We start from the raw sequence: 10,095 nt of genomic DNA, 5'->3' as shown, positions 1-10,095 counted from the left end.
CTATTTCATCTTCTTCTCCACAATCGTTGCCAAATTAAGGAGATTTTCAACGATACCTTTGTATACTTTACCCACTCATTTTTATGACCATCACAACCAAAATGTGTTGCCAACCAATTCTCTTTCAATTTGGTAGGCTTCTTCTTTAGTTCTCATTCATGTGCACTCCTACGTTCCAAATACTTCTCCTTTTTCCATGGTTTTTAGGGTTTGTGGTAGATAATAAGGATATTATTTTGAATATGGGTTTGCTCATACATAGTGCATATTTGATACATCTTTTAATACGTTACATTGGGCTTATTTGACATTTAGAAGTGTCTTAAATTGATGAATTAGTTGACATTTGTTTAGTGGACTATTTTGGTTTCAATTCTAAATTCTAGTTAATTTTCATAATTTTCTACACTTTGATATGTTGTCTTGCATAGGTCATATCTTGTGTTCCCAAACTTGGAATTGGACATTCTTGATTTTCTTAGAAAGCTAAGATAGAGCTCTACAACTTCTCTATTGGAAATTTCACCCAAATCGGATGTCATAGGGTCCAAAAATGAGCCATAATGTTACACCTCTACATTTTTATTTTGGCTTTACAATAGGAACTTATTATATAAGTTGTTTAACCTTGTTAATTGGTTGATTAATTGGTCAAAACTTGTAATTATTCTGACTAAACCCACCATATTGGTCTATTAATAGGTGTTGTGAGACTTGTTACTTACACTTTCTTTCATTTTCTAAATTTTAAAGTTGTTTCCTCTACAAGTTTCTCTAAAATTCTTTCTTCCTCCCTCTCTCTTCATTTTCTAAATGAATGAGTTGCGACAAATTGATGGAGTTGCATGACTAGTTTGTTCAATTGATTCAAGATTTTCATGAACTCTATTTTTTGTTTTTCATGATTATGAATTATGTTTCTATAAATCTGAATCATATTTGAAGATTATTTTTGAATCTAGATCTAGATCTAAAATAACCTAAATCAATTTTTTACATTTTTGAATTCCAAAAAAATTGTGAGATCATGATTGTATTTCATGTTTTTATGAAATTTTGTAGATCTAGATTTAGATATACATTTTAATTACATTCGTGTTAATTTAAAGTTGATTGAATTCGTATTATATTTTGAAACATGAAAATTTCACCTCAAGGATTGAAATTTCAAATCAATACAATTTTTTATTGAAATTTTTGGTTAATTTTCTATTTTGCATTCTTAGTATTCAATTATTGTTTTGTTATTGTTCAAAATCTACTTCCCAATTACGTGATAAATTTATATTTAATTGACTTGTTTTTTCGAGAATAATCACCTAGGTTGCTTGCTATAATACAAATCCAAGGGAAAATCTAGTAAATTTTACAGTAATTCAATAACGCTATATATCACTCATTACCTATTTGCTCATTTTGGATTTTCTAATTAATTACCTGTTTGCTCATTTTTGGTTTGCTCATTACCTGTTTTGATGAAATATGTGTATGAGTTATGTAAGCATATAGAGAACTAATTTGAACATTAGTTAGATATAGGGTGTGTGGTTTCTTTAGGGTGTGCATAATGATATAGTTGGCAACATTATTAGTCAATTTAGATAGTTGACAAAATTATCGACAATCTTAAGTTGGTTGAAATGTAAAATTTAGTAAGTACTACATTAGACAATTTATATAATATATTTTTAAATTAATTCTAAAATAAAATTAAAAAACATGTTAGGTACCTATACAATATTGGATATTAATTTAAATATTATTTAGGTACCCATGATTTTAGACCTTTATTATAATTAGTAAATTCATGTTAGTATAATTAAATACAAATTGTTAGTTATGCAATGTTAGGCAATAAGAATTTAAATTAAAAATATATTACATTAGTGATAATAGTCAATTTAGAAGATAAAGATGAAAAATTAAAATTTTTAATTAAAAAAATATTTTTATTACACTATAAGTTAGTAATAATTAAATGAATACTTTAATTATTATTAATTTAATTTTGTTGTGTTGACATGATCAATTACATGTGTATATTATATTGTTGATTTTATATATGGATTTTTTTAACTAAGCATAATTATATGTTTAGTTATCTCAAAGTGTTCTACTATATTTGTTAGAAATATTGATTGATTATTAGTAAATCTTAGTTTTCCATTTGAGATCGAATACAATGGTTACAATATTAATGTATAATCATTGTAATCTTCATCTGTCCATTTGTAGAATTTGGAAATATATCTATATTTTCATAATTGATTAATATATATATATATATATATATAGAGAGAGAGAGAGAGAGAGAGAGAGAGGTAGAGGTTAAGTCTCGTTGTAAATTTGATAAGATTTTGGTTGACTACATTTCTTATTGTTCTCTAGGTGCATACTTGACTGTGGTGAATTTGATGTCACCACTTTCATTTTGTGTACTTAGAGACCAATGTAAAATGCTACTAAAATTTTGTCAAATTTAATATATGAGACTTTACCTTTATATATTAATCAAGTATAAAGAATTAACTTTCTGAATGGGTAGTGTTACACCTTGTATTAAAAAGTGTGATTGACACAATTTATGTCAAACAAACACACTAATGGATCAAAGCTGGATGAATATTTTACGCACAATTGTTGAATATCACTACAAAAAAAAATCAATTTAGCCACCGAAATTAGCGACCAGTTTTTTTCCGTCGCTAATAGCGACAAAATTAGCAACCGAATCTGATTTGGTTGCAAATTTTATTTAGCGACTGAAATAAAGACCTAATTTTTAGTGGCCAATAATCGGTTGCTAAAATAATAATTGTTGGTTAAAATAGCGACGAAACGGTTTCAGTCGATAAAAAAATAAAAAGTATTATTATTTATAATAACTTTAGCGACCATATTAAAATCGGTCACTAAAAAAATAAAAATATTATTATTTATAATAATTTTAGCAATCAAATTAAAATCGATCGCTAAAAAAATAAAAAATATTATTATTTAAAATAAATTTAGCGATCAAATTAAAGTCGGTCACTAAAAAAATAAAATATTATTATTTATAATAATTTTAGCGACCAAATTAAAATTGGTCGCTAAAAAATAAAAAATATTATTATTTATAATAGTTTTAGTTACTAAATTAAAATCCGTCACTAAAAAAATAAAAAGTATTATTATTTGTAATAATTTTAGCGACCAAATTAAAATTAGCCGCTAAAAAGTAAAAAATATTATTATTTTATAATAATTTTAGTGACTAAATTAAAATCGGTCGCTAAAAATATAAAAAATATTATTATTTATAATAGTTTTAGCGACCAAATTAAAATCGGTCGCTAAAAAAATAAAAAATATTATTATTTATAATAATTTTGGCGACTAAATTAAAATCGGTCGCTAAATGTAATTTTTTTAAAAAATTTTAAAATATATTTCTTTTAAATGAAAGAAAATATAAAAATATATAATATTATTTTTATAATGATAACAATATTAACGATAAGGAATAAAAATCATAACCCTCTCAATAAAATTAATTTAATTTTAAAATAATACAAATTATATAATTTAAAATAGATAATTAATATATCATGATGTATTAAATAATGAGAAACATAATGCTATAAAATAAAATTAAATAATAATCTTTTTAATTGAATCTTTTAAAAAAAAATTAGACTAATTTAAATATTAATTTATCTAGAAAATTTATTTATTTTTTCTTGAGAAATTATTTTTCTTTTATCATGCTTAATATTTTATTTTATTATTAGATAATATGAAAATACATAATTTATTGTGTTTTCCAATTTTGTTAAGGTAAATAAACTTTTTTTCATAAATTTTATTTTATTTTAATTATTATTTTCAAAATTGACTTAAACATCTAGTTTAATTGATATAAACACATTAGTTCCATCAAATTAAAAATAATTGGCTTATATAAAGATTAATAAAAATTTATCAAAAAAATCTAAAAATGATAAAATATAATTAATGTTCCATTAGTTTAATAAATAAAAATTATAAAATAAATTATATATATAAATATATACACCAATAACACATGAGATCAATTACTTAACTAATTGGGCAAACCACCCGCTTGTTCTTTTTGATCAGTTTTTAATAAATCACAATGTGTTTCTTTGCTTTTTTCTTTATCAAATAGAATACGTGAACAAAGTTTTTTTTATTCGCACATTTATTTTTAAAGTTTTGTGTTGAAATAAAATTCTAACACAAATTAACATATTTTATAACTAATTAATATCTGGTTTTAAATTTGATATGAAAATATTATGATATAACTTCATAAGATTTTAAATTAGTATTTTATTAATGGTTGATAATTAGAAAATAAAACAATGATAAATTTTTTTGAATTTTATATCTTAGATTTAAGATAAATAAATATATTAAGTTAATTAATAATTTATTTAAATTGTTAAAATTTAATTTATAAAAATAATATTTTAAAATAGAAGGGTTATAATATATAACACCTGTGTAACTTTTACTAAGTATTACATCGCTCAATAATTTTATGTTAAATGTGAATTTTATAAATTCAATCGTTAGATTGAAAGTTTTTTACTCTTAGATCATATATACAAAATTTTATATGAATTCAAGATGATTTGATACTTCATTCTTGTAAAATAAAATTGACGTAATATATACATTTCAAAATATACTAAAATATGAGCACTTTAATTACCTTCAAGTAGTCGTTCAATTTTAACAAAACTTGATATAAACATATAAAGTGATATGAACTTTCAATCTAACGGTTGGATTTACAAAATTCACATTTAATATAAAGTTATTGAGCAGTGTAATACTTAGTAAAAGTTATACCAGTGTTATTATAACCCTTCAATATAAAAATTTATTATTTAAACTTTTAAAGTTATAATAAATGATTTAGATTGTATCATAATATTAATTTTAAATAGAAATAAGTAGATTGTTAATTATAAAAATAAGTATATATATAAATAAAGAATAATTAAATATAATATAATTATTATATATTATAACGGTCTGGACACATCAAAATGAGAAGGATCCAAAGATAGTATAAGTTGATATTGTATAGTTGAGGATGACTTAAATGAATTAATTTGTGTTACTTATACTAACAACATGCATATGCTTTTCGATAGCTTATCTCATCAGAACTCCATAGTTAAGCGTGCTTAACTTGGAGTAATATAGGGATGGGTGACCTTCTGGGAAGTTTCCCAAAAACTGTGTAATTAAAGACAAAACATGCTGAAAAATGAAGTATTGTGAAATAGAATCCTTAAAAGGCCAAATATGAGTGTTTCGTAGTGACCGAATTTGCGACGTCTATAAAATTTAATAAAATAAAAAATAAATCTTTAGCAACCGATTTAGCGATCAAATTAATAAAATAAAAATTAAATCTTTAGTGACCGATTTAGCGACCGATTTATTTGGTCACTAATTTGGTCCCCATACACATCAGCGACCAAAATCATTGCAACCATTTTGCGATCGAAATTTTCAGTCGCTAAATAGCGACCACAATTTTCGGTCACTAAAGAGCGACCAAAATTTTTTGGGTCGTTATATAGCTTTGTGACCAGGGTTTTTGCGACTACTTAAATTCGCCCGCTAAGGTAAATAGCGACCGATTTTAGCAATTTAGCGACCGATTTTGGTGGTCGCTAAATGCCATTTTTTTTTGTAGTGAGAATGAAGTGAAAGAGTTTCTTCAGTTTGCACAAAGGAATGTTATAGATAGTAATGAAAGGTTCTATTGTCCTTGTGTGAATTGTTTCAATTTGCGGAGATCATTCTAAGTTGATATGTATGACGACACATTAGTTATTTAAAGTTGTTTAAGTTGTGATTGAAGTTAATTATTTTGAGCATGTTGTAAGTTGTGGTTATGTTTTAAGTTGGAAACTAACTTCTTGTTTAATCTGTTTATATGGTTTAATTGTTCTAAGTTAATCAGTTGATTTATGTTAAGTTGAGAATATTTTCAAGGTTGTTGTTATGCTTTGAATTTGGAAGAGCTAACTTGTTATTAAAGTTGTATAAGTTTTTTACGTTGTCTATCAATTGTTTATTTGTTGCATTATTGATTTTTAGTTGATCAATAGTGACTGATGTTAAAGTCGTGGTTATGCTTTAAAGTTGAGTATATTGATAAAGGTGTTACTTTCTATTATATTATTATGATGTTTTCTTTCACAAGTTTATCCTTATTTTTTCATGTTGTTGGACTATGATGATCATATTTGTTGTGGGAGTAAAACAGGATTAGGTTAGAGGGCACACTTGGTGGATAGCCATGTTGGAGAAGGCAATTCTATATCTTATTGTTTTGTTATGCTACATGTGTTTTTAGGGACGCTTGATTGATGTTAGGATTATTTTGCATTTAGTACTTTGTATATTTGATGTATATTGTATATATGTATAAGATTTATATATGTAAACCCGTAAGAGATACTTTATGTTTTCAACTAAAATTGGAAAGGATCGTTTTATGTTTTTTTACATCCTATACATATATCTATCGCATGTATGACAAGGCGTTGTTACATGAAAGCCCTAAAGTAGTTGAATGATTTATATTTTTACTGATTACTCATCCATAACACTTAATGTTCTAAACAATAATTACACTAATGTTCTAAACAATAATATACACTAGGGCAGAAAGATGATTTAACATCGGCTTAAATGGACAATCTATATTCATTATAAGATCGATATAGATGTTGCTGATGTAAAAAAAAAACATTATCACTACAAGAATGTTTCAATTTAGAGTCAGTCAAAAACCGACTCTAAATCATAAAAGCCGACGCAATATTGTCGGTTATTCGTCGATTTTTGGCCGACGCTAAATAAGTCGACACAATTTTTTTTGTGTTGGCTAAGCCGTCACTGACAAATTTATTTATTTTATTTTTTTATTGTCGGTTAAGCCGACACTATGTTGACACAAATTTTATTTTATTTTTTTCTTTATTTTCTTTTTCTCGCTTATCATTTATTCGTTCGTATTTTTAACATTCCTGGGACTCGATCCGTGAACCTTGAGGTCTTAAGTGAACTTGATAACCAAGTGTACTAGAACACATTATGCGTATATAACATAGGAAAAAATATTTTTATCTCTCTGAAAGCACGTATATTATTTAAATATAGCGTCGGCTTTTCCGACGCTAAACTTAAAATAAATTTAATTTAAATTTATTTTAAGTTTAGTGTTGGAAAAGCCGACGCTATTCTTTAAATAAATTTAAATTAAATATTTTAAGTTTAGCGTCAGAAAAGTCGACGCTATATTTAAATAATAGCGTCGGCTTTTCCGGCGCTAAACTTAAGATATTTAATTTAAATGTATTTTAAGTTTAGCGTCGGAAAAGCCGATGCTAAATCTTAAAATAGCGTCGACTTTTCCGACACTATTTGCGTCAGCTATTAACCGACGCTTATTTTCTGCCGCTTATTCAACGTTTTCTTGTAATGTATATATATGTTAATCTTAACTAATGTAGAAATATATATAAAAAAATATATAAAATAAAATGAAATAAAATCATGGTGGTCACATACTGAACCACCCACCTCCTCTCCTCGCCCTTGTCAATCACTTCACCTACCTTTTTCACCCGCATCACTTTTCCTCTCGCTCTTCAACCCCAAACCTCCTCATACACATCCTCATCCAGATTTATACCTTCCTCTCAAATCCTCACACATGTCCTAGTTCATATATCTGAATCGTGACTTTAATACAATTGAGCACCTCTTCAACTCTGTCTTCCTCTACGAACCTTATATCCCTTGGCCTACCCCCAACTAACTCTTCCTTCCTAACAAAAATATAAAAATAAGAACACAATTAGATGTGATGGTTGGATTAAGGGGAAAATGGGGGCAAGAGGAAGAAAAGGTATCACTATACTATTTTGATTTGATATACTAAATTGATTAACCATTGTAGTATATCACTTTCTACCTCATTAAATAACAATTAATGTAGTATAGTTGACATTATTTTTAAAAATGTCACCACGTCATATATTACATCAATTAATGTAATATCCTGTCATAGTATACTGTTTTTCACTAGTTATATGTCAATTTTTTATATTAATATTATGTATCATATTATTAGTGTAAAGGTTTCTTGTAAACTTTTCTAAAAAGCACTTATAGAAGTGAAAAATAAAAAAAATAAAAAAATAAATCTTTTCATAGGGTAAAATTAATTTATGCATATGTTAATTTGTATATGAAGAAAATAGGGAGAAGAAAGAAGAGACAAATAAAAGATATAGAACTAACACAAGTGGAAAAGAAAAATAAGTATAAAGAATTGAAGAAGAAATAAGAGAAAGAAAATAGGGAGAAGAAAGAAGAGACACATAAAAGATATATAGAGATAACACAAGAGGAAAAGAAAAATAAATATAAAGAATTTTAATTTTTTTTAAGGAATTTGAAATTTTATACCATTTAAAGTTATCAAAACAATTTCATAAATTAGTATAATTTCAATTTCTTTCTAATTTTTTATTCTAACAAGATATTCATTCCGAAAACTTTTTAAATTCATTAAAAAAAGCATTTCCCTATAATTTATTTTTGTCACACACCTTTTTTTTTTTTTTTTAATATATTTTATTCGTTAGGCAACTTACATGTATAATACTTATAATAGTTTTACAAAATTGGTTATAGTTGTTAATTAAAAATTATAGATAAAATTATAAAAAAAAATTAAGATTACAACATTTTGATTATCACACACATGCTTTAAACTCTTTATTGCTTTAATAGATAGAGAGTAAAAACATAAATTATTAAATTAAAAAATAATAATTAGAATCATACTAAAATATTTAAATATATGCAATAAATTATAAAACATTAAAATATTAATAATTAATTTTTATCAATTATAAAATACTCACTATTCTCTTTACTTAAATAGTTCTCTTTTATTTTAAATTTAATTAATTTCATTTATTTACTGTGATTGAAATATGTAAAAAAATATTTGACTATTTTATATTAAAATAAGTTTATAATATGAGAAAATAATTATCTATACTAATCAAACCAAACGTAAATATTGGTTGTTTATTTGTACATTTATTTTGATATATCAACATAAGTATAAAATAAAAATATTTCAGCATAGTATGTGTTTGTTGAGAACAATATGTAGTTTATGAATTAGTCACTACTACAAAATGCATATTTTACATCGGTTCTTTAAAGTCATCTACATCGGTTCTAAAACTGATGTAGAATAGAGCGACGTAGAAAATGAGCACATTTTTACATCGGTTCTGAAAAACCGATGTAGATTTAAGCATAAATCTACATCGGTTCTCTGGAGAACTGATGTAGATTTATGCTTAAATCTACATCGGTTCTCTGGAGAACTGATGTAGATTTATGCTTAAATCTACATCGGTTCTCTTGAGAACCGATGTAGATTGTTTTTTTTTAATAAAAAAAAACATGCTTATTTTTGGATTATTTCCGATTACCTGTAATTAAATACAAATGTATGCACTAGACTAGAGCCTATGTTAATGTTTATAAGCAAAAGTATTTGATCATGAAGAGAAGCCACAGCCAAGTTACCTACATATGATGCCAAAGTTCATTTCAAAATTAGACTAGATATGACTTACATTAAATTATATAAAGCTACCATGCAAACTAATTCTTGCCAGTTATGGTTTGTATCAAATACCAAATGGAAGTTACAGAAAAGTATAGGAAATAAACTTTTTGCAATAGACAATGATAAGGTAGTATTTTAATTAAGGAATTGAAGCAATAAATTTGGAAGTAATGGCAGCGAAATTGCGTCAATTAAAATAGCAGCGCAATTCTAAGGCCAGTTTGGATAAACACCACAGTAGGCAATTATAGAAAAAGAAAATAAAGTAAACTAAGGAGACACAAAATTCATCAAACTTCTTGCAGAAGTTAAAATCAACCTATACACGTAAATTTTTTTAAAAGTTCCTTTGTCTAACTTGACTGTTAATTGACTTAAACCAAACAGATCCTTAGTTAACA

Source organism: Cajanus cajan, chromosome 2 (assembly GCF_000230855.2).
Source record: "Cajanus cajan strain Asha chromosome 2, NIPB_CcT2T_4, whole genome shotgun sequence".
In the NCBI taxonomy this organism is placed as follows: Eukaryota; Viridiplantae; Streptophyta; class Magnoliopsida; order Fabales; family Fabaceae; genus Cajanus; species Cajanus cajan.
Note: the sequence above shows the minus strand (reverse complement) of the source record.